Source organism: Malaclemys terrapin, chromosome 15 (genome assembly GCF_027887155.1).
Source record: "Malaclemys terrapin pileata isolate rMalTer1 chromosome 15, rMalTer1.hap1, whole genome shotgun sequence".
NCBI classification, from domain to species: Eukaryota; Metazoa; Chordata; order Testudines; family Emydidae; genus Malaclemys; species Malaclemys terrapin.
Window position 1 is genome coordinate 8,881,110 of NC_071519.1, and position 22,888 is coordinate 8,903,997.

A 22,888-nucleotide genomic window follows, 5' to 3' on the forward strand; every position below is an offset into this window, starting at 1 on the left:
CTGCTGATCTCACTGACACCCCCACCGGCTCTGGCTCCCCTCAGGAGGGGCCGATCCAGCTCCAGGAGAACACGTGCCCCCCGGGAAACGGGACAGGGATCAAGCCAGAGGGGGAAGGGGGCAGAACAGGAGTCTTCAGGCTGAGGGTTACAGTCCCCAGTTATGTGGGGGACACAAGCCCACCCAGCTCTGCAGGCAGCAGCAGCACAGAAGTGAGGGTGGCAATGGAGCACGAAGTCTGCTGTGAAAAGTGGTATTGACAAATGTCTTCACAGCTCCAGTATTAAACAGTAACTATTAAAAAAAAACCCTTTTTTGCTTATAATAATAATTCAATTAAAGTGTGTTTTAGGCTTAATATAAAAGTGGTGAGAAAAGGTAAATTCATTTTAAAGAATAGATTAAATAATAAATTAAGCATTTAAAATCAGGATAAATATAAAAATGTGTTTTGAATTGATAAGGGGGTCACACTCAGAGGCTTGCTTTGTGCAAAGGGTCACTGTCATGAACTCACAGATCATGCCCACTCTTGGCCCCATGCGGGGAACCTCCTGGAGTGCGACAGCCCTTCTCCGGTGTCCACTCTCTCATGGGGGTTAAGCCCCTCCACTTCCTGGAGCCACACCTCTCAGAGTCTTACCATGCCTGTCTCTGCCGTGGGCCCCCTCAGGAAGTCCACTTGCTCTGGACCCCCAAGGCTTCCACTCCCAAAGGGAATAATGCAATCCTGAGCTCTAGCCTGGAGCTGCTGGCTGGTGGTACCTCAATTTCTGACCTTTTTGGGTCCCTCCTTAACCCCCCATTTCAGGTGTATCCTCGCTACAGGCACCTTGACCCCTTAGGGTCATGTAGGCAATGGGCACTAGCTGGTCTGGGCCCACCACCTCAGACCATACCAGTGTCACCTCTGCACCCGTGTCCCAGAACCCCTCAATGCATCTTCCCCCCACCTCAATGGGGATGATGTGGCAACTGTCCCCCGGGGCCTGTCCCATGCTCACCCAGCAGATTGAGTACAGGCGCTCTGGACCTGGAGCCCCACCTTCCCCTGCTGGCCTGGCCTGGCGGTCCCCTCCCCCTAGCATAGCCCTATAGACTGCGGCCCCCTGGACCAGCAGTGCCCCCTCTCTGTGGGCTTCTACCTAGTTGACACCCTGCAGGTTCTGCTTGGCCGCCATTTCCTTTATCTTCAGGCATTGCACCACCTTCTGTCCCTTTTGGCCACAGTAATTACATTTCAGGTCCCTCAAGTCCCACAAGGGGGGTCGGCTTGCCCTGGCATTCCCGGGCACCCCTAAGCTGGGCTTCCTGGAGTCCCACCTTTGACAGATCTCTGGGTGACTCTCCTTCTGAGTCCCCGATGTGGGTCTCCCTCCTACCCCATATCGGCTGTCCACAAACTCATCCACCAGTGCACCTGCACTGCGCAGATCTTTGGGCTTCTGGTCCATTAACCACATCTTAAGGTCTGGAGGGCAGATGTCATACAGCTGCTCCAACCCCACCAGGTTATACATGTCCTCTGTGGTAGTGAACCCTCTGCCCTTTCCCCACTTACAGAGATATTCCCCCAGCAGGTTGGCGACCTCTTGTAAGTGACACCTGAGGTCTTGTGTACACCCCGGAATCAATTCCTGTACCCCTCGGGGGTCAGTTCAATCTTCAGCAGCAAAGCCTGTTTGAACAGGTCATAGTCCCCCATCTCAATACCATCCATTTGGCTGAATGCCTCTATGGCCTTGGGACCCAGCAGGGGGGTCAGACAGTGAAGCCTGTCTGCGGGGTCAATCCGGTTCAGATCACATGCCTTCTCAAAGGCTGTGAGGTAGACATCAATATCCCCCCCTCCTTAAACTGGGGCAGCAGTTTGGTGTCGAGATTCCTCATAGCACTGGCGTCTCGGGGCCCTTCCCCACTTACCCCCTGGCAGGCCCTCTTGGCCCGCCGCTCCTCCAACTCCAACTCATGCTTCTGCCGTTCTGCACAGTCCACCAGCCTCCACTCCTCCAGCTCCAGCACCTTCACTTTCAGCTTCAGCTCCAGCCTCTGCAGCTCCTCCAGGGAGAAACCTGACTTGGGTCCCCTTGTGCTGACTGGGGAGTCGGGTCTGATACACTCCTGGTTGCTACACAGTCTGCCCCCATGGCTACTCCCCAGCTCCCCGGGCACCCCAGGAGCCCCCCCGGGGTCTGCAGCCTGTTCCTCAGACTCATCAGTCTCTACAACCTGAGCAATCAGCTGCTCCTTAGTGAGCCTCCCCACGCTCAGCCCGCTCTCCCTGCACTGATGTGCCAGGTCCCTCTTATGGAGCTGGTTCTAGGCCATTTCCATGCTGGTTCCTTTCAATGCCCTAGTTTTATCACTGGCAACCACTCACTACAAAGCACCTGCACTCGCAGCCAACCGTCTACAGGGTGCATCCACCAATTCTCCTCTGCTACCGTGTTGTCACGGACTCACAGGGCTTGCCCCCTCTTGGTCTTGTGTGGTCTGTGGGCGGAACACCCTTGAGTGAGACATCCCTTCTCGGGGGTGCACTCTCCCGCTGGCGTTAAGCCCCTCCACCTCCTAGAGCCGCACCTCTCTGAGCCTTAGCATGCCTGTCTCTCGCCGTGGGCCCCCTCAGGGAGTCCACTCACTCTGGACCCCCAGGGCCTCCACTCCCAAAGGGATAAATGCAACCCTGTTCTCTAGACTAGAGTGACACTGAGCCAGCACAAAACAGAAGGGTTTATTGAGCGTTTGAACACAGCATAGGAAACTCTCCAGGCTCTCAGTCCTGGCCTCCCTCAGCACAGCAAATCCAAGTCTCCCTTGCATCCAGGTGGGCTCTGCCTGCTCTGCCTCTCCAGCCCAGAGCCCCTCTCCTTGGCATCTGATATCACTGGCCCTAAGCCCTACCTCTGTCCATTGTCTTCTCTCCAGGTAAACAGAGTCGCCTAGGTCTCCTCTCCCCTCTTCTGTCCTCTGGCCCCCTCTGCCTGGAACTATCTGGTTAGGTCACCGGGGTCCTCTCTTCACAGCCCATTGTCCTCCCACGGGCTAGAACCGGTTGCAACTCCTGAGATGGTCCTTTGGGTCATCAGGTCACCAGTCGCTGGGGTCTCCATTGTCCAGGCCATTGGCTGGGGTCTCAAGTTCTCTTGTTGGTCCTCTGTAATGACAGACTCCCTCTCCCCTCACCTCGTTAAACCAGTAATATTCATGGAAACCGAGTCCGAACCCCCTGCATGAAAACCAATGGAAAAAACAAAAAAATCCCCCACTTCATCACATCCAGGAAATACCACACTGCTCTTCCAGGAAAAAAGACCCTGCTGCAGAAGAAACCTTGTGACTGGAGTCATAGTTAAGGCTATGATTTAATTACAGGTATTTTTACTAAAAGTCATGGACAGCTCATGGGCATGAAACAAAGGATCTATTCACTGTGCAGCTCACAAGCTGTGCACTGGAGAGTTGTGCCCATGGGATTTAGACGCTTTAGAGGAAGGTGATTGTACATGTGTTAAGTATCAGAGGGGTAGCCGTGTTAGTCTGAATCTGTAAAAAGCAACAGAGGGTCCTGTGGCACCTTAGAGACTAACAGAAGTATTGGGAGCATAAGCTTTCGTGGGTAAGAACCTCACTTCTTCAGATGCAAGTAATGGAAATCTCCAGAGGCAGGTATATATCAGTGTGGAGATAACGAGGTTAGTTCAATCACGGAGGGTGAAGTGCTCTGCTAGCAGTTGAGGTGTGAACACGAAGGGAGGAGAAACTGCTTCTATAGTTGGATAGCCATTCACAGTCTTTGTTTAATCCAGATCTGATGGTGTCAAATTTGCAAATGAACTGGAGCTCAGCAGTTTCTCTTTGGAGTCTGGTCCTGAAGTTTTTTTGCTCTAAGATGGCTACCTTTACATCTGCTATTGTGCAGCCAGGGAGGTTGAAGTGTTCTCCTACAGGTTTTTGTGTATTGCCATTCCTGATATCTGACCTGTGTCCATTTATCCCCTTGCGTAGTGACTGTCCAGTTTGGCCAATGTACATAGCAGAGGGGCATTGCTGGCATATGATGGCATACATAACATTGGCTGGCACTGCATTTAGCTGTATGGAATGGAAATCTATCAACCTCATGAAGAAACTTGCACAAATACAGACAGATATCATCTTCCTTTCCAAATGCAAACGGATGGACATCATACCAAATGGACTGAAGGTGAAAAATCCATTGCTATCTACATACTGCACAGACCACAGTGAGAGATTATGCCATACATTATCAAAGAAACTGAGGAACCATCTGATCAGCATCCTATACAGCAAACAGAAAAACATCAAGAAAGAGCTCTCCAACCTGGAGACTTTCATAAATAACCAACCCTCCACACAAATGGACTTTACTAAAATAAGACAGGAGATCTACATTACACACTTCACCTCTCTACAAAGGAAAAAGGACCGTAAGCTGTCTAAAATCCTACCTGCCACATGAGGCCACAACAGGGGTACCCCTAACTCACTCAGCAATATCGTCAATTTATCCAGCTACATGCTCAACCCAGCAGAAGAGTCTGTCCTATCTCGGGGACTCTCCTTTTGCCCCAGCACCCCCACGAACATGATACAGTTCTGTGGTGATCTGGAAGCCTACTTTCGCCGCCTCCAACTCAAAGAATACTTTCAAGATAACACTGAACAGTGCACTGATACACAGATACCCTCCCACCAACAACACAGGAAGAAGAACTCTACATGGACTCCTCCTGAGGGTCGAAATGACAGTCTGGACCTATACATAGAATGCTTCCACCGACGTGCACAGGCAGAAATTGTGGAAAAACAACATCCCTTGCCTCATAACCTAAGTCGTGCAGAACGCAATGCCATCCACAGCCTCAGAAACCACCCTGACATTATCATCAAAGAGGCTGATAAAGGAGGTGCTGTTGTCATCATGAACAGGTCTGACTACCAGAAGGAGGCTGCCAGACAACTCTCCAATACCAAATTCTACAGGCCGCTTTCCTCAGATCCCACTGAGGAATACACTAAGAAACTGCACCATCTACTCAGGACACTCCCTACACTAACACAGGAACAAATCAACATACCCTTAGAGCCCCGACCGGGGTTATTCTATCTACTACCTAGGATCCACAAACCTGGAAATCCTGGACACCCCATCATCTCAGGCATTGGCACTCTCACTGAAGGACTGTCTGGATATGTGGACTCCCTACTCAGACCCTACGCCACCAGCACTCCCAGCTATCTCCGTGACACCACAGATTTCCTGAGAAAACTACAATGTATTGGTGACCTCCCAGAAAACACCATCCTAGCCACCATGGATGTAGAGGCTCTCTACACAAACATCCCACATACAGATGGAATACAAGCTGTCAGGAACAGTATCCCTGATGATGACACAGCACAACTTATTGCTGAGCTCTGTGACTTTATCCTCACGCACAATTATTTCAAATTTGGTGACAATATATACCTCCAGACCAGTGGCACCCCTATGGGCACCCGCATGGCCCCACAATATGCCAACATTTTTATGGCTGACCTGGAACAACGCTTCCTCAGCTCTCATCCACTCATGCCCCTTCTCTACCTACGCTATATTGATGACATCTTCATCATCTGGACCCATGGGAAGGAGACCCTGGAAGAATTCCACCATGATTTCAACAGCTTCCACCCCACCATCAACCTCAGCCTGGACCAATCTACACGGGAGGTCCACTTCCTAGACACCTCCGTACAAATAAACGATGGCCACATTAACACCACCCTATACCGAAAACCCACCGACCGCTACACCTACCTTCATGCCTCCAGCTTCCACCCTGGTCACACCACACGATCCATCGTCTACAGCCAAGCACTGAGGTACAATCGCATCTGCTCCAACCCCTCAGACAGAGACCAACACCTACAAGATCTCCACCAAGCAATCTCAAAACTACGATACCCACACAAAGAAATAAAGAAACAAATCAACAGAGCCAGACGTGTACCCAGAAGCCTCCTGCTACAAGACAGGCCCAGAAGAGAAACCAACAGAACTCCACTGGCCATCACCTACAGTCCTCAGCTTAAACCTCTCCAACGCATCATCAGTAATCTACAACCCATCCTGGACAATGATCCCTCACTTTCACAGACCTTGGGAGGCAGGCCAGTCCTCGCCCACAGACAACCTGCCAACCTTAAGCATTTTCTCACCAGCAACCACGCACCGCACCATAACAACTCTAACTCAGGAACCAACCCATGCAACAAACCCCGATGCCAACTCTGCCCACATATCTACACCAGCAACACCATCACAGGACCTAACCAGATCAGCTACAACATCACCGGCTCATTCACCTGCACGTCCACCACTGTTATATATGCTATCATAAGCCAGCAATGCCCCTCTGCTATGTACATTGGCCAAACTGGACAGTCACTACGCAAGAGGATAAATGGACACAAGTCAGATATCAGGAATGGCAATATACAAAAACCTGTAGGAGAACACTTCAACCTCCCTGGCCACACAATAGCAGATGTAAAGGAAGCCATCTTACAGCAAAAAAACTTCAGGACCAGACTCCAAAGAGAAACTGCTGAGCTCCAGTTCATTTGCAAATTTGACACCATCAGATCAGGATTAAACAAAGACTGTGAATGGCTATCCAACTACAGAAGCAGTTTCTCCTCCCTTGGTGTTCACACCTCAACTGCTAGCAGAGCACCTCACCCTCCCTGATTGAACTAACCTCGTTATCTCCACACTGATATATACCTGCCTCTAGAGATTTCCATTACTTGCATCTGAAGAAGTGAGGTTCTTACCCACGAAAGCTTATGCTCCCAATACTTCTGTTAGTCTCTAAGGTGCCACAGGACCCTCTGTTGCTTTGTTCATGTGTTGTGTCACATCTCCAATGCTGAACTGAAATGTGGTCGCTCAGTCTCAGCTGGGGTCTCCTTAGTCTAATGATTCAGCAAAACCAGCCCCTTCTCCCCTTGCTTTTCTCCTGGTAAGATCCAGCCAGTCTCCTGCCCCTCTCCAGGCTGAGGAGGGTTCCCCGATTCCCCAAGTGTCACAAACACCCTGCGAGAATCCCAGCAGGGCAGGGCCAGGCCTGAGGAGGAGCCACCCATTCCTGCCCCCCACCCCCAGCCTGCCCCTTTGTGTTGGCAGCCAAGCCATGGCTGGAGCCGGGAGCGCAGCGCGGAGGCTGCTCCAGCCCTGCAGCCCGCGGGGCAGCGCGGTGAGTCCGGGGACTGCGCGGAGTGGGCAGGGCCCAGGTGGGTGACAGAGACACGCATAGGGTGGACACGCTCCTGCTGGGAGGGGGCGGGCTCGGCTGCCTGGTTCGCCCCTTGCCCAGGTGGGTCCCCGAGCTTCCCGTGGCTGGAGAGGGGCTGCGGGGGGTGAGTGTCCTGGACGGGGCAGAGCATCCCCTGCTGTGGGGCAGGTGCGATGAAGCCCGGGAGCAGCTGGGCTGGGAGTTGCAGGAGGGGCACGGAGCACGGCTCGGCTGCAGAGCTCAGAGCCCAGGCTGGGCCCGGGAGTGAGGGGTTGGGGGAGTGGATCTGGGATGTCAGAGCCGGGCTGTGGAGTGGGAGAAGCGGCTGGTGCTGGGGACTGGGGCTGCTGGGAGTTTGGGATGTGCTGGGGGGTCAGGGCTGGGGATTGGGGGATGTTTGGGATCATGTTCAGATCTGGCCCTGCGGGAGCTTTGCGGGCTGGAACTGGGGAAAGTGGGGGACTGTCTGAAGTTGGCTGCTTGGGATGTGGGTGGGGCTACACTCCTGTCACTGCAGCCTGGGGCGCTGCGTTTCTTCTGGAAAAGCTGCTCCCCGTTTCACCCTCTCCTCTCAGTCTGAGTCCCAGGGCTCTGCACTGGAGTCTGCAGGGCAAAATGGGCCCTGAAATCTGGCAGCTGGGAGGCCGTTTCCAGCAGTTTCTAACCCTCCCGCCCCTGCTTCTTCCAGGAGGTACCACAAAAGCATCTGGCCCCTCTGGGAAAAGAGACAAGCAGCCAAAGCTGAGGAGGAGTGGCAAAGCAAGGAGCTGCTGGTAAGTGCCCAGAGCCCCCCGCCACTTAGGTTTCCCTGGCATAAGAATGACCTGGTGAATGCAGGGCCCACCCTGCCAGCCTCAGCCAGGGAACCACTGGAGCCCAGGGAGCCTGCAGGGTCAAACACGTGGGTAACATGATGCCCTTAGGATGCACGAGGCTGCTGGGCAGGAGAGGGTCAGTCTGTGTTAGCTGAGAGACACTGCCCACAGGCCGTTTGGATGTCACAGTGACCAGGGATCCTTTCTAATTCCAGGGCTGCCTGGGGGGGGGGCAAGTGGGGCAATTCGCCCTGGGCCCCACAGGGCACCCCACAAGAGTTTTCAGGGGCCCCCATGAGAGTTTTTGGCTGGTCTTCGGTGGCAGGTCCTTCAGTGCCGCCAAACACACCCGGAGCGAGTGAAGGACCCCCTGCCAAAGACCCAGAACTTCTTCCACTCCGGGTCTTCGGTGGCAATTTGGCGGCGAGGGCTCCTTCTGCTCCGGGTCTTTAGTGGCAATTCGGCGGTGGGTCCTTCACTTGCTCCGGGACCCACCACCGAAGTGCCCTGAAGACTCGGAGTGGAAGGACCCCCGCCGTCAAACACCCCAGCCCCCGTGAATCCACTGGGTGTCCCTGTCTAGCTCTTAGGGGGGATGGGGAGGAAGGAGATGAAATGTGGGCTGCAGAGATGGAGGATTTGGCTCAGTGCAAGTTGATGAGGTTTTGGGGAGAACTGTCCCTCCTGGTGGTGATGTACAGCTCACCCCGGCCCTGAGCCCTCCTCCCTTCTCAGGATAAATGAACTTCCCATCACTCACCGCAAGAGATCTTGTGTTCTGGTAAATAACTCTGCCACCCTCCCTGAGGCGCATTTATGATTTTCCCCAGTTACCGAGCAGATAAATGTCAATGTTGATAAATGCAAAGTAATGCACATTGGAAAAGATAATATCAAATACACATAAAATGATGGGGTCTAAATTAGAAGTTACCACTCAAGAAAGAGATCTTGGAGTCATTGTGGATAGTTCTCTGGAAACATCCACTCCATGTGCAACAGTTGTCTAAAAAGCAAACAGAATGTTGGGAATCATTAGGAAAGGGATAGATAATAAGACAGAAAATATCCTATTGCCTCTATATAAATAAATCCATGGTGCGTCCACATCTTGAATACTGTATGAGGATCTGGCCATCCCATCTCAAAAAACTTATATTGGAATTGGAAAAGGTTCAGATTAGAGCAACAAAATGATGAAGGGTATGGAACACCTTCTGTATGAGGTGAGATTAATAAGACTGAGGCTATGGCTACACTATGCAGCTTTTAGCAACATGGCTGTGCCGTTACAGCCGTGCTGCTAACAGGCGCGCAGTGTAGCTGCTGTTTGTCGGCAGGAGAGACGTTCCAGTGTAGACAAAGCCTGATACTGTTCAGCTTGGAAAAGAGACGACTAAGGGGGGATATGAGAGAGGTCTATAAAATCATGACTTGTGAGGTGAAAGTAAATAAGGAAGTGTTATTTACTCCTTCTCATAACACAAGAATTAGGGGTCATCCAATGAAATGAATAGGCAGCAGGTTTAAAACAAACAAAAGGAAGTATTTCTTCACAGAATGCACAGTCAACCTGTGGAACTCTTTGACAAAGGATGTTGTGAAGGCCAAGACACTTACTGGGTTCAAAAAAGAACTAGAGAAGTTCATGGGAGATAGGTCCATCTATAGCCATTAGCAAGGATGGGCAGGGATGGTGTCCCTAGCCTCTGTTTGTAAGAAGCTGGGAATGAGAAACAGGGAATTAAGCACTTGATGATTCCCTGTTCTGTTCATTCCCTCTGGGGCACCTGGCATTGGCCACTGTCAGAAGACAGGGTACTGGGCTAGATGGACTTTTGGTCTGACCCAATATGGCCGTCCTTATGTTCTATGCTCCCTAATTACTGAGCCTCTCCCTGTTGCGGAAACAGACGGAAGCTGAGAGGCAGAAGATCATCTGGGAGTGGAAGGAGCTGCGAGGGTTTCTGGAGGGGCAGGAGCAGCGGCTGCTGGCCCGGCTGGAAGAGCTCGAGAGAGCCATTGTCCAGAGAAGGGATGAGGGCATCTGCAGCCTGTCCTGGGAGATTTCCCTGCTCAGTGAGAGAGGAGGAAAGAAGGGGCAGCAGCCGCTGAGCCAACAGCTGCAGGTCAGGCTGTCATTGCAATGATTATATGCAGCATTTATATAGGAGCTTCTGAGCCCTAGAGCTCAAAGCACTTTACAAAGTGGGGTCAGGGGCATTATCTCTATGGGACAAATGGGGAAAGTGAGGCAGGAGGAGGGGCAGAGCCCTGCCCAAGGTCACACAGTGAGTCTGGCAGTGGCGCCAGGGATGGGTCCTGGATGCTGCAGCCCCAAGCCCTTGTCTCCTGGAAATCTCTGTCTGCACTTGCACTTGGAAGGCTAAATCCCCTTCCCCACCATGCTGAGGTCCCAAGCCAGGTCTAAGGCCCCTCTCCCTGCAGGTTTAATGGGTTTAGTGGGGCCAGGGGCTTTCTGGGTCTCTCAGCACTGGGGGGAATTTGATTCTCAATGCAGAGAAATATCTTCTGCCAGTAAAGTGCCCGGGGAAAAGATTTCCACAGTGGTGCCCTTCCCACAGGGATTGCTGGGGCTGCATAGGGGAAAGTCCCTGGTAGGGGATGGCACCTGCTCTGGGAATGTAAACCTGAAATTCCCCTACTGCGCGATGCTTCAATGGTGACCCCTGCAGAGCAGGAGGCCTCCCCACCCAGGGACACTCCCACTGACGGCATCCTCTTTCTCTCCCTCTTTAGGGTGCTGGGAGCACTAGGAGCAGGTAAGTCCTGGGCTCCATTTCCCTCCCCCTCATGTGCCGTTAGGTTTGATAACTGCACTGAATAGGAAGCTGCCCCCTGTCCTTGGAACCTGTGATTCTGTCTCCCCTAGTGGGTGACTCAGGTAGGAGAAGAGCCGTTTACAGTGAAGTCACATCATAGTTCATTTAACTTACGCAATTTTAACTATACGCACTCGGCAAAACAACAAAAAAAGAAAAATAATTTAAATACTGTACCTGTAGTGCAGGCGATTCCGCTCCCCATTCCATTCAAGCATTTGACTATTCGTGATTTTTGCCTTACTCGCTGACTTTAGAACCTAATCCCCGCGCAAGATGCAACTCCCCTGTATTGTCGGATCGCTAATGAGGTCACAGCAGGGCTGCTAAACCCAGGGCCAATGGGAAAGACCTGGCCTGTCTCCCGTACTGATGTGGCCGTGTCACATACTCAGAGGGCGCAGAATCTCAGCTTTCACATTTTTTAAAGTGAGTTGCTGGCCCTCAGCACCTTCCTAGTGTAAACGGAGACAGTGTTGCCTTGCCGTAGCTCAGAGAGCGTGAACTCTCCTGTCCATGTTAATGTCATCGGGGTGTCAACTGAAATCTGAAGAAGTGAGGTTCTTACCCACAAAAGCTTATGCTCCCAATACTTCTGTTAGTTTTAAACGTATCACAGGACCCTCTGTTGCTTTTTACAGATTCAGACTAACACGGCTACCCCTCTGATAACTGAAATGACCACACTTTGATGTCAACATTCAAGTTCCCTAGCTGATCACTTGAGCAGGTGGAACGGGGAGGGGGAGGGAGTGAAGCCTTTGTGGGGTGGGAATAGGAGGTTGCTGTAGGGAGGGAAGAACAGAGGATAGACACAACGACAAGGAAGCAAGAGAGGAATGGAGAAAGAAGGGTGGGAAAGGAAGGGAAACACAGGGAAGAACAAGCAGGGGCCCTATAGGGGTGTCCGGGAGGGGGCTGTTTTCCTCCTGAGTGACATTGAGTGTGACTGACAAAGACTTGGCAAAATAATAAGAAGTAAAATTTTATTTCCTATATGAAGGGCAGATTCTCCCCTTGTTCTTTGTACGTGGGTGTCCCATGGAGAGCAGTGGGTGTTCTGCTGTGAATGGAGCAGGGCACAGTGTCCTAAACTGATGCCCTGGGCCACTGGCCGTAACGGACAGGGAAATATGGTCCTCTCTGCCAAATGAGCTGGACTCCTGAGAGTTACCGCTTCAGCTGAACGTGGCATTAAAGGGCCCACGTTCATTCCCTGCTGAAGACCTGGGCTCTGTCTGTGGCCACTGTCAGTATGTAGGACCTGCCCATTCTTTGGTCTGTGTCTCCTCCCTTTCCACATAATCCCAGTGCTGGTGCCCCTTGTTACTGCAGTAAACCCACGTGGAAGGTGGCTCAGCACCCCACAGAACCAGAGTGTCCCTGAGAAAGCTCCTGAACAATGTCTCCATTTCTTGCTCTAGTGTCTCTCCACTTTTCATCCCTGTGCTCTCCAGAGAGATGGGGGTGTTGTACTTAAAGTACTGCACAGGATCTTTTCAGGGGGAATAAGGCAAAACGCCACATTTATTAGTAATACATGTATTTATTAACACTGTATTATATGCATATAATATATTACACTTACACTCACACACACACACAAACACACTCCGTCTTGTTGTTACCAATTAGTTGCTCCCCTTAACTTTACTGACCAGGTGAGTTAGATGGGGGAGGGGGTGGAGCCGGGCTTCTGCCGATTCGGATCGATGCTCCCATGTTGACAAGATGAGACCCGGGGTCCTCTGCAAGACACCTCACTTTTATAGCAGCTTCCCTCTTATGCAAATCTAGACCAGATTCAAACTCTGTGTCTGTGTCCATTAGTTCATTGTGCTGCTTTCTTTTGAGTGTTGTCCCAATGCTGCAAAGAAGGTGTTTCCAAAAGAAGGTGCTTGCTTCTAACCCCCGAGGCCGTGGGTATGTTTTCTTGTCTTTAATGAGCCCACTTGACACGTTTTATTGTCCTTGGGTCTGGCTCCCAGCCCCTCTCCAACAGTTGAGGCTGTCTGGAGGTGCTGCCTTCCATGCCTTGCTCATCCACACCTCATTCATTCAACAGGGCAATTGATTAAGAGTGTGGGGGGGGGAGAACTCTTGTTCTACTGCTAGCAAACAGAAATTTTTCTTCTATCTTATTCTATCCTGAGGGGCTATAATATTCTACCAAGGGCAATGCAAAGTTTCTAAATGAGGCTTTGATACAAAGTCCCATGAAAACAGAGGTCACACATGGGTAGACCCACCACAAGGTTATATGAAGAGGCACAATGTAAAGTCATATGAAAATGATCAGAGATTTATCTACAGGGGCAGGTGACTTACCATGACAATGACCATCTCAGGCTACAAAGCTCAGATCCAGGTTTCCTGGAGTTTGGGGGTTGTTGGGCTCAGGGTCTGGGGTTCAGGCCTATTTCTCACCCCTCTTTTCCCCAGCAGGGAGGACGGGATGTTTCAGAAGCCGGAGCTGGTGTGGTGACGACGCAGGAAAGGAAACAGAACGCCAGGTCTGTGGTAGCCGAAAGGCCCCTCTCCCTCCAGGAACTTTTCCTGGGGCTTTTATTTACAACGCTTCTCATTGGTACAAATCTTGCGCATAGAAAAGCCAGGCAGTATACGTGCACATAAGATAACGAACCCATCTCTTGAGCGCGTGAACACCAGCTGCGAGGGAACAATCAAATCAGCCAAATAAGTTTCCCAAACATAGGCGCTAGAACAAGGTCACTCCTGCCTCATTGCCAAGGGAACAGTTTGCCGTTCTTCAAGGCTTGTGATTAGGGAGCAACGCATTCCTGCAAGCTGGGGTTTGTAAAGCTGGAGAAGAGACTCAGGGATTTCTCTCTGAAAAGTGCCATGCTGCAGGAGGTGCTGCTGGGATTCAAAGGTGAATTGGAGTCTGGGGGTGGTGTCTACTCTGGTTAGAGCGACCCTCACCCTGGGGAGGAGTCGGGGACTCTAGTGATGTCACTGATCCTCGGCTCCATCTCACAGCCCAGCTCAGCGAGTCGCCCTTCCCCATGAAGCAGTGCTGTGGGGCTGGCTCTGTCTGCACCGGCTGCGTTATCGGCCTCTGATCTCTGTCACCATCTCGTAGTTAACAGCAGTTACATTAATAACCAATGGGAACCTCCCCTGAATGCAAGGTCCTGAATTCTCACCTCTCCCATCCGCTCCTTCCCCTAGAGACACTGAGATTGGAGCTGGGGAGTGACAAAGGTATGCGTCCCTCTCTGAGGGGTCACGGGGAGATTTCAGACCAATAACCCTGTTAGCAACAGGGGATTGCAGCCTCCAGCACTTGGAAGCTGTGGAACAATGTGAAGCGATGTTACTTTGTTCTTGCACCACTGTATCTTCAACTGACTTGTCTCTTAAATGTTTTAGCTCATCAATGTCACTTAAGCATTTAAAGTTTTTTGCAGGTTTTTTTTGTACTCTACTTTTTTTGCTTTAACTTTTTTTATTTATTGCATTTTTTACTGACTAAATTAATGTTAGTAATTTTATTTGGGCATTTTTAATTGCAGTAATATTAATAGTGTTTTGTAATTAAGTTTTCATAGTCTGATTTTAAAGCTTTTATTTTTTTTAAACCGGTGAGATTTTGACAACTTTTCCTGTTTTTGAATGTCTGCTTGATACTTTTTTTAAAAGATACAAAGGCTGAGCTTTCTTTAAACATGTATTTGAAAGTTGTTAGTATAGTTCAAGGTTTTTAGCTTTTTTGTGCTTTAAAAAACATAGACTTTTTGTATTTGTTGTGCCTTTTTAAAATTGGTACTGTATTTACATTTGTAACATATTATCTTAGTGCACTTTTCACTCTTGTGACGGGTTGTTGATGATTTTTACACTTTAATTTCATAATACATCTATTAGCAGATAATTTTGTTAAAACAGCAATTCAAACTCTTTTTTGCATAACTTCTTCTTCAAGTATGAATAGTTTTTTTCTAATAAAGGTTTGCTCTAAGCTTTTTTCATGCTTAAATTTATTCCTTAAAATAATGTATATTTCTTGGAATTATTTTATACATTGAAGATAGAATCTCAATTCCTGCCCCCCCCCAATACATTCCTGTTCATCCCTGGATAATTAACTTCTGGGGAACATCTTCATCAGAGCTAGAATTATTGAAAGGCATTGTACCGGAGAGTAAAGGCACAAAGGCAGTGACTTGTGGGGAACAGGGTAAGTTTCATTACTAATCCTGCTCTTTTGAGGGGTCCTTTTAGAAAATAATTTAACTTACAAGCACTTAGAGACTTTAAGAATGTCATTAATCACTGGAGCAGTGGATCTCTTTGGAACATATTTTAACTGACAAACCTTTACAGCCTTTCTGAGAAAGGAACAGGATGAAAGCAACGGTAGCTATCCCACAGTTCCCACAGTCTCCGCCGCCCATTGAAATTCTGAGTTGAGCTCCCAATGCCTGATGGGTCAAAAACATTGTCGCGGGTGGTTCTGGGTACATGTCATCAGCCCCCCCTCCCTCCGTGAAAGCAATGGTAGATAATCGTTTCGAGCCTTATTTCCTGGGTTACCCATGCAGACGCCATACCATGGCAAGCGTGGAGCCCGCTCAGATTACCGCCGCAATTATGAGCACTGTAAACACCACACGCATTATCCTGCAGTATATGCAGAACCAGAACCTGCAAAAGCAAAACCAGGTGAGGAGATGATGGCAGCGCAGTGACAAGAGTGATGAGGACATATACACAGACTTCTCTCAAAGTATGGGCCCTGGCAATGTGGGCATCATGGTGTTAATGGGGTAGGTTCATGCTGTGTAACGCTGATTCTGGGCCCGAGAAACAAACACAGACTGGTGGGACCACATACTGTCAGCTGGAGCTGAAGGGGCATTGTGGTGGGGGGAGGCCTCTGGATGACTGGGCAGGGGGTACCCTAGTTAGGTTGGTGGATTCTGGAGATTTGGGGTTTCGGGGTGTGGTTCTGATGTGCCCAGCACTAAGGCTATGGGTCCTGGAGATGGGTGTCACTGGTGGCCTGATGGCTACAGAACAGCAGGGATGGGCATCTCTTGGGGAGGGCCGAAAGGGAGTCCTAGGCAGGCAGTGGGGGACTGAATTCCCATTGGGGGGTCCCTGGCTGCTGGGGGCTCTTGGTGGAGGGAACCCTTTGGAATTCCCGACCTGGCAGTGATGGTCTGGTGGGGGTTCCCTGGTCAGTGGGGCTCTGAGGGCTATCTGGGGTCCCTGGCCAGGGACTCTGTGGGCTAGGTCCCAGGGAATATCTGGTGAGACCCTGGCTGGGGTGGGCTGGACTGGGCTCTTGGTACTGGCTGGGGGCTCTGGGGGCCTGCTGCTAACCATGCTCCTCCTCCCTGATCAGCTTGTGCCAGAATTGTGGCTCCAAGCACTGCCCGGCATTCCCCAGCCACCATGATAACTTTCTATCCACTTATCAATTATCAAACACTGTGAGGTGAAATCACAGATTTTGCTTTTCTCCTCTTTTGAAAACTGCAGGAACATCTGGTTCTGATGGAAAAATTCATCCCCCCAGTCCTTGTCCTAGTTCTGGGGGGTGAGGGAGGTGGGAAGGGGGTTAGCACTGCTACGATTCCCAGTGGCTGCGAAACTTTCGCATGCATAAGGGCACTTTCATGGAACTTTGTGATTTACTTTCCCCTGCCCTGAAGCGCAAGCATACCAGGATGACAGCAGCCATCACAGTTCACAAGCGAGTGGCAATAGCCCTGTGAAAGCTTGCAACGCCAGACAGCTACCGCTCAGTCGGGCATCAGTTTGGAGTGGGCAAATCCTCATTGTTTACATGAAATAAAAGCAAATGCATTCTAAGCTGATCTTAACACTTTCAATGTCATTACAAACTTAGATGCTTCTCACCACAGGCGGGTTGGTTGCTTTTCAGCCAGGCTCTCCCCTTTGATCAGTGCTTCAGTTCCTTGGTGTGGTGGTGTCTGTAGATGTAGGGGGAAGAGAGAGATAAAGCATGTCTCTCCCTTTTATAATGTCCTTTCTTCCCTATTGGCTTTTCCACCCCCCTTCTGAGTCAGGTGAGCATTACTGAGTCTCTCCAAGCAAGGTTGGGCAATTTCCCTCATGTGGCCTCATGCAGGTGAGTCATTAAATTGTAGCTCCCTTGCTGGACAATGGCTTTTGATGGGTTGTTTGACACCCTGTCCGGGTGTTGGTTACTTTCCTTGCTATTGCCACTGGGGAGCTAATATTTGGCTGATTCCCCCAACTTACAGCATGGTGTCCACCATACTACACAATTCTCATAACTTCATATGCATTAATGGTATACATATATGGATAGAGCAATGACTTTCAGCAGATCATATCCTTTCCCCTGATACCTTACAAGTCATGTTTTATATGTAAGATCACGATTATATGAAAATGAGGAATATGGGGGTTACAGCACGCTCCCCCAAAGGTATGGACCGTTACACTGAGATGCTATTTTCATTTGTTATGTAACCAACTTTGACCTCTGTGTCTAACACTTATAATGACTTAAAATCTATCGTTCTGTAGTTAATAAACTTATTTTAATGTTTTACACTTACTTGTCAAATTGTCCATAGGGATAGTGAAAGCTGCTCAGATTAAAAAGGCTGGTGCATGTTCACTTTCTTTTTGAGGAAGTGGTGAATTAATTAATGAGCTTGCACTTTTCAAGAGGTTTTGAACAGTGTAAGAGGGTACATTTCTGAGGTGCAAGGCTGAGGGCTGGGGAGATATGCTGTTGTCTCTCTATGTATAATTGAGGAGTGGCTTATAGAGCATTCATGCAACTTAGTTGGGTGCATTGCTGCATGTTGTTGGCTGAGTGATCACAGCACCAGGAGGGTTTTTGCTGCTTGTCACTAGTGCAGCATTGTAAGAGACAATCCCGGCTCGAGAGAGAAGGACAGAGCAGTCCCAAGTTTGGGATTGTTCTGCATGGATCCCACCACACAGAAACCCTCCTGTGACGAGCCGTGGTAATATTGTACTTAGTGTCTTGTAGCTTCAACAGCTGCAGATGCAAGATGAGTTACAGCGACTTTGACCTTGTTTCCACGTTTATCCGATGCCTCCTTTCTACACTTGTCAGCAAAAAGACCAGTTTCTTTTGCAAGCATTTGTATGGCTAGCCAGAGTCGGGCTTCTCTGTTAAGGAAAAAGATTGACCAAGAGGAGGCACGTTCAGCAAGGCAGCACTGGATGCTGGATCCTGAATCTGCTCTTTATCCAGAAGGTCTCTTGGCAAGATCTGCCACGGTGCCACTCTCTGGGACTTCTCCCCTAAATGCTCCATTTTTCATCAACAACAACAATATGAAAGGTGAAAGGACAGTAATTCTCCATTTCCTGCAAGGCCTGCAGAGAACCCTCTAGAAGGGTCTCTGTGCATAGATATCCCCAGCGAATCACATGGGCGCACAACACAGGCTCTCCTCTCACAGCAAATTGCAGCCGGAGCAACCTCCTTGCCGATGCCAGTGCCAGTAGCCTTTTCATCAACTCCAGACTGAGGATTTGATTCTCTCCAAGGCTCCTCCGGAAAGAAGCCTTTTCCTTAACAAGCAATTACTTGGAATTATGAAGGGAGGTCTCTTCAGTTTCCTAGGAAGACAGAGGAAAATGTGAACAGAGGAGACAAAAACCATACAACAAGGCACCACTGGGAGTTGAACCCAGGATCTCCTGCTTATGAAACAAGTGCTTTAGCCTACTAAGCCATGGTGCCTTCCTCAATGGCCTGTTTGCAACACTTCCCCTTGATGGTCCAAGACAACACCTTCAAATTCCAAAGTGCAGATGTTCCCCATTTCCTTCAAGACTTGCAGACTTTTTGATCTCTGGCTCTGTGCACAGAAAGCCACAGCTGAGTTGACAGAGGGCTTCTAACATGCACTTCTCCCACAGGCTGCTGTGATCATATACTGATGAGCAGTTGATCATCAGGGGGTGGGGCTGAACTTTTAAATTGTGCCCCCCTCTTTCAGGAGACACCAGTGACTTTGCAGCAGGGCCAGATTCTATGTGTGGGGCAGAGAGAGTGTGTTCCCTGGACTCAGGGTACAGAGATACACTTAGCCCTCTCCCCTGCTTTGGGTGTGTTGTGCTGCAATCTCCAGCTGCAAGATCATAGTGGTGGGGGATGCTGTGAGTAGCTCCACAGCTCACCCTGGTGGCAGAAGTGGTGTGGGAAGCTTCAGGTGTTTCTAAGATCTGTTATTTCCACCTGCCTGTAAAGTCCAGCTTTCCCCAGCACATTCACTGCAGTGCAGTTGGGTCACTGTTTCCATGGCTGAACAGCAAAGAATTACTCCCAATTTCCCTTCTATCTGCAGCACGATTAGCCTGTGTCAGTGATTAATGAGGTGGATCTAGTTGTAGATTCTTATTCATTCCCCACCTTGAGAATTCAGACAGTCCCTTTCCTACTCAAATCCCCAGCACCTCAGTGACCCCGGTAGCAGGGGTTGGGTTTTCCCTGAGACCTTGAGATTTTCAGGGTTCTTTTCCCCTCCACCTGGAGTGAACTCAGCTTTTTCCCCATCCCAGAAATTCCATGTAATAACAACAGGAGCATAAAGGAAGAGGGGAGGGAACATCTCATGGCCAGGGCTGGAAGTGCCCAGCACCCGCTGCTTGTCCATTGTTTCCATGGAATTTGGCACCCTGCTTTGCACAAGGGACAGAGAAAGATCTTGCTGTTCCTGTATCTGTGCAAAGAAAATTGTGCTTCTGTATGAAAGAAAGTTGGGAAATGGCCCCATGATGGGACAATATCCTCAGGATTAAGACCTAAGGACTCAGGCTGAGAACTGATATAACTCTGCTCATCTGGGATTTAACAAATTGTCTTCCATGGAGACACTGGGAACTTGTGACATTGATCCAGACTGTGGGGGTTCAGGCTGCTTTAACTCTTGGTAACAACATGAACTTGATTCCAAGAAGGGAGAGAGGAGAAGCCTGAAGCTGACTTTAGCACCAGGCTGTGGTCTCCTGAATGGGTGGAAACTTCCTTCTCTGCTACCAGGGGACAACAACCACTGGAGACATACCAGGGTTCAGATGAAAGGGGATTGTTGCATGGACTTTATGCGTACAGGGCCCCACTAAGGGTACATCTTCACTTACCGGAGGGTCCGGCGGCAGGCAATCGATGTTCTGGGATCGATTTATCGCGTCTGGTTAAGATGTGATAAATCGATCCCGGATTGATCCCGGAAGTGCTCGCCGTCGACGCCGGTACTCCAGCTCGCCGAGAGGAGTACGTGGCATCGACGGGGGAGCCTTCCTGCCGTGTCTGGACCCGCGGTAAGTTCGGACTAAGGTACTTCGAATTCAGCTACGTTATTAACGTAGCTGAATTTGCGTACCTTAGTCCAAAGTGGGGGCTTAGTGGGGACCAGGCCTAACTCTAAATCCTCCACTGTAACAGGAACTTAGAAAGTCACACCTGGGTCAATGGTAGGACTGGGGTTTGAAAAAGAGATTCTTTTTTCCTCCCCCTTTATGAGAAAGAAAGTAAGAGCTTGCCACTCAGGTGCAGAATATCACTTTTGCCTCTGGCTGAGGAGCTGGAAACCAGGCACAGATGACTGGTGTCTCCTGAAAGAGGCCGGGGGGGCACAATTTCAAGGTTCAGCCCCACCCCCTTATGATCAACAGCCCCCCCAGGTGTGAACAATGCAGGGAGAGGAAGTAGTAAAGGCAGCCCCTCTCCATTTACCCCTCCAGCAGCTGTGCAGGGAGGGAGTCTGGCAGCATCACATGATGTAGCAGGTGATAGCTAACCCAGGTGGGGCACATGACCCCACACACCGCCCTCTGCAAGTGTTGCCTCTGAAATTAGGAGAACTCTGGCATTCAAGGGACAGCTGCACACCCAGAAGAAAGCCCAGCACGAGATGTCCAGGGTGAAGGAGGTGCTAAAGCTTGGCATCAAACCAGAAACTTTCAGCTCTTCAATTTAATGCACTCCCAACTGAGCTACTTTGGTAACAACTTGGCCAAACCACGAAGGCTTAATACACGATCCACAGCACATGCTAGGAAGATTTTAATCTTGATGTCACAATGCAGGAGGCGAGCAGTGGATTTGGCCCCTGTGCGGTAGGCTGGGGTTTGGGGCAGGTGCTGGCTTGAGTGAGTGGGATACAGGAAACCACAGCCTACTGCACAGGGTCCAGCGCTCTGATGCCTCAGAAAATGTGTCTCTCTGAAAGCCTCAGATCTGCATCCCCAGAAGGCTCCTGCACGGCCTCTGCCCCTTTTACATTCTCTAGAAAGGAGCAGCATCAAGGGTCAGGGATGAGCCATAGGGCACTAGGTGGGTGGCAGAGGCTTCAGGAATAAACCCAGCACCCAAAGCAGAGGGGGAATATAAGGCTTTTTCTCTTTACTTAGCCACGGGCTATAGCTCAGAGAGCTCTTTGAAATGTCTTCCCCCCCCCCCCCAGGAGTGCTTTCTCCTCTGTGATGACATGGTTGAATTGTGTTACTTTACTATGAGATAAAGCTTTAAAATATCCTGCTCTAATTTCAGGATGGGTCTGTAACCATAACTGATCTCTGTGGGAAGTGGTCTCTAGATAGTGATCTTTGGGAAGAGCTGGATGAAGAGCCTGGAGCTTATGGAAAGGTTACCATGACTCAGAGTTGAGCTGAAGTTGCTGTGACTGAAACACAGAGCACTAATCAGTATATGATCACAGCAGCCTGTGGAAGAAGCACATGTTAGAAGCCCTCTGTCAACTCAGCTGTGGCTTTCTGTGCACAGAGCCAGAGAGCAAAAAGTCTGCAAGTCTTGAAGGAAACGGGGAACATCTGCACTTTGGAATGTGAAGGTGTTGTCTTGGACCGTCAAGGGGAAGAGTTGCAAAAAGACTACTGAGGAAGGCACCATGGCTTAGTAAGCTAAAGCACCTGTTTCGTAAACAGGAGATCCTGGGTTCAACTCCCAGTGGTGCCTTGTTGTATGGTTTTTGTCTCCTCTGTTCACATTTTCCTCTGTTTTCCTAGGAAACGGAAGAGACGTCCCTTCATAATTCCAAGTAATTGCTTGTTAAGGAAAAGGCTTCTTTCCAGAGGAGCCTTGGAGAGAGTCAAATCCTCAGTCTGGAGTTGATGAAAAGGCTACTGGCACTGGCATTGGCAAGAAGGTTGCTCCGGCTGCAATTTGCTGTGAGAGGAGAGCCTGTGTTGTGCGCCCATGTGATTCGCTGGGGATCTCTGCACAGAGACCCTTCTAGAGGGTTCTCTGCAGGCCTTGCAGGAAATGGAGAATTACTGTCCTGTCACCTTTCATATTGTTGTTGTTGATGAAAAATGGAGCATTTAGGGGAGAAGTCCCAGAGAGTGGCACCGTGGCAGAGCTTGCCAAGAGACCTTCTGGATAAAGAGCAGATTCAGGATCCAACATCAAGTGCTGCCCTGCTGAACGTGCCTCATCTTGTCACCTTTTGATCAATCTTTTTTGTTAACAGAGAAGCCTGACTCTGGCTAGCCATACAAATGCTTGCAAAAGAAACAGGTTCTTTTGCTGACAAGTGTAGAAAGGAGGCATCGGATAAACACGGAAACAAGGTCAACGTCATTGTAACTCATCTTGCATCTGCAGCTGTTGAAGCTACAAGACACTAAGTACAACATTACCACGGCTCGTCACAGGAGGGTTTCAGTGTGGTGGGATCCATACGGAACAATCCCAAACTTGGGACTGGTCTGTCCTTATCTGAAGGACATAAATCCACACTGTGTAGAGGTTAAAGCATAGGGGTTTATTACACACAGCACTGGCGGAGTGTCACCTGGCTTATTAGGCTCAGAGACACTATCAATTAATTGATTACAATGGAATATATAGATTTTTCATGGGTGGTGGAAGGTGACGTGGTAGGCAGTTCCAAACCCC

At 49.8% G+C, this 22,888-nt stretch overlaps 2 non-coding genes across 2 annotated transcripts; one reads left to right on the forward strand and one right to left on the reverse strand.

Annotated features, from left to right (window-relative positions):
- Positions 1 to 18,632: 18,632 nt before the first annotated feature.
- TRNAM-CAU (transfer RNA methionine (anticodon CAU)) lies at positions 18,633 to 18,706 on the reverse strand. The gene has a single exon. It is a non-coding gene; the product is annotated as a tRNA-Met (tRNA).
- Positions 18,707 to 21,872: 3,166 nt separating this feature from the next.
- On the forward strand, positions 21,873 to 21,946 carry TRNAT-CGU (transfer RNA threonine (anticodon CGU)). Its single transcript has one exon. It is a non-coding gene; the product is annotated as a tRNA-Thr (tRNA).
- Positions 21,947 to 22,888: the final 942 nt, after the last annotated feature.